This window comes from Pecten maximus, chromosome 8, assembly GCF_902652985.1.
Source record: "Pecten maximus chromosome 8, xPecMax1.1, whole genome shotgun sequence".
NCBI lineage: Eukaryota > Metazoa > Mollusca > Bivalvia > Pectinida > Pectinidae > Pecten > Pecten maximus.
In genome coordinates, this window is record NC_047022.1 from 3,668,429 (window position 1) to 3,671,678 (window position 3,250).

The 3,250-nt window shown below is 32.5% G+C and overlaps 1 long non-coding RNA gene across 1 annotated transcript; it reads left to right on the forward strand.

The window, feature by feature from the left end:
- The first annotated feature begins 1,643 nt into the window (after positions 1–1,643).
- LOC117332467 lies at positions 1,644–3,250 on the forward strand. Its single transcript, XR_004533738.1, has 2 exons — positions 1,644–1,797; positions 2,928–3,250. It is a non-coding gene; the product is annotated as an uncharacterized LOC117332467 (long non-coding RNA).

A 3,250-nucleotide genomic window follows, 5' to 3' on the forward strand; every position in this document is an offset into this window, starting at 1 on the left:
GTGCATGGGTATACTGATATGTGTGTATTGGTATACTGATATGTGTGTATTGGTATACTGATATGTGTGTATTGGTATACTGATATGTGTGTATTGGTATACTGATATGTGTGTATTGGTATACTGATATGTGTGTATTGGTATACTGATATGTGTGTATTGGTATACTGATATGGGTGTATGTGTATACTGATATGTGTGCATGAGTATACTGATATGTGTATATGAGTATACTGTTATTTATGTTTGAGGGTCAAAGAAGTAATATGAACAGTATAATCCAGATAACACTGGATCCTCACATAAATGTATGGAGGATACGAATTACTTGTAATGATTATATGGGGCAAAGAAGTAATTCAAACAATTATTTATGTATGGGTATACTGATATGTATGTATGGATATACTGATATGTGCGTATGGGTATACTGATATGTGTGTATGGGTATACTGATATGTGTGTATAGGTATACTGATATGTGTGTATTGGTACTGATATATGTTGATGGGTATACTGATATGTGTGTATGGATTTACTGATATGTTATGGATTTACTGATATGTTTGTATGGGAATACTGATATGTGTGTATGTATATTCTGATATGTGTGTATGGGTATACTGATATGTATGTAGGGGTAAACTGATATGTGTGTATGGGTATACTGATATGTGTGTATGGGTATTCTGATATGTATATATGGATACACTGATATGTGTGTATGGGTATACTGTCATGTGTGTATTCAAATTGGTATACTGATATTTGTTTATGGGTATAATGATTTGTGTTGATAGGTATACTGATATGTATGTATATGTAAACTGATATATGTGTATGGACATACTGATATGTGTGTATGGGTTAACTGATATATGTGTATGGGTATACTGATATATGTGTATGGGTATACTGATATGTGTATATGTATACTGATATGTGTTTTCGGGTATACTGATATGTGTGTATGGGTATACTGGTATAGGTGTAAGAGTATACTGATATACGTGTATGGGTATACTGAAATGTGTGTATGAGTATACTGAAATATGTGTATATGCATACTGATATATATGTATGGATATACTGATATGTGTGTATGGGTATACTGATATGTGTGTATGGGTATACTGATATGTGTGTATGGGTATACGGATATATTTGTATGAGTATATTGACATGTGTGTATCGGTATACGGATATATCTGGATGGATAAACTGATGTATGTGTATTGGTAAACTGATATGTGTGTATGGGTATACTGATATGTGTGTATGGGTATACTGATATGTGTGTTTGGATATATTTATATGTGTGTATGAACAACTATTCAAGATGGGAGCAATGTCCACCATAACCGTCATTTTGAAGAAAACACTTTCATTTTTGATAGCACATTTTTTTTAAAGCCTCAGCACGCGAAGCGTGCTCGGCAAAAAGCGGCCAGAGGCCGGTCTTTGCCGAGAGTCTTTTAATCTGTTTTTGCCCCTCTAAAATGGAAGTAACTGTAAACCGGAATTCGCGGTTTTCGAGATCTCGCGGGTTTGATGAATAAAAAATAAATAAACTGATTTCAAGTGCTAAAATCAAGAGAATTTTCATACAATAGATATTTTATAATAAAAGTAAATGAGTAGTTGAAGTTCTATAGTATTTTAGTAGAAATATCTGTCGGACAGTTGGAGTTGGTTCGAGATTAGGCCGGAAATCGTCAAGGTGTCATGGTTGCCAAGTGGAAGCAGCACACGCTCGGCCATAGAGAGGAGAGAGTTTGTTTTGCAACAATTTGAAAGGTAAGTTCGTTTATAAGTGTTTATTTATCAGCTAATTTTGGTCTTCTTATGCAACTTACATCTTTAAAAAATGATATAATGGACTATTCAGGTAAGATAGAAGACTATTTGTGCTGACTTAAACGTTCACTGATAAAGTTTTTTAAATGAAGTTATACTGAACCAATCATATTTATGTTTACATACACTGTCGATGGCTCAGTTTTGGTAATTTGAATAAAGAATATTAATTGACATAATAACTAGAAGTCTAGGAAGAAAGTGCGGAGAAAAATGTTCATCCAAACTTTATCATTCTTTGTTAGATACAATTATTGCTTAAAATTTCTAACACTGACAATTCTTTTTACATTGAAAATTCTCATGTTGGCATCACTGAATATTACTACTGGAGTCAACAGACGACAATTTCGTTGTTCTAGAAGTTCGTGACTGTTGTTTTTGTTGCATTTTGAATTGGAGACTTTTCTTTCCAGTTGTTTCTTATAGAGATTTGCTCTAATCCATTCTGCAAATAGTTATGATGGATTATACGTATACATATACCTTATACACTTTATTTGCCCGTGATTGTACATGTAGCTATTTGGACTTGATTTCTGTATGCATATAGTGATAGTACCTTATCAAATGGATTTGTGCATATGCTGCTAAGGGATATGTAATATTGATAGATATTGTTGCTAATGAATATTTGCCTTTATATTAGTCCATTCTTAAATATATAATTTTGATGGTTATACATTTAGCTTGTGAAAGTTTTATGATTGTCGAAATGAATTTTCGATAGTTTTTTTATTAAATGGATTGATTCAATGGCTTATGGTTGTGCTGATGAAATTAGTTTGTGAGTAAAGGAGGAATTATTTATATCTACTTGTGAGAATTGCTTTCCTTGAACTACACCATGCAAGAATCCTTGATAATAAGTAAATGAAATTAACACACTGTTTAGAACTTAAATACTTCTAAAGAGAGATAATTTGATGATTGACTACTTTCACTATATTGATTAGTCATTTTAAAAGGATATTGAACTTTCGTATCATTTGAAATTAGTATTTTTTCTTTAATCTATAACACACTTATATGCTTGCAAAGTTAAAAGTTTTAATACTTGTATTTTGCAGATTCAACAAAAAAGAAAAGTAAGTGTAATTACAGGATGGACATACACTTAAAGCCACATACCCACGAAGAAACATATATATCAATGTTTACATTTTGAGCTTTTTAAAGTTTTCAAACTTGATTGATGTGAATCAGAAACTGAAAGAAAATGTGTATTTATGAAAGTATACGGGGAATTCCCCAAAATAATAACTGTGGCTGTTGGACCACGTTTCTCTGAAAATTAACCCCACAATGCACGGCGGGTTTTACAGTCCATACAAAATGGCGGAACGCCGCAAGCGTGGAACTGCAAAAACGCTGACAGATTCTGCCAAAAAAA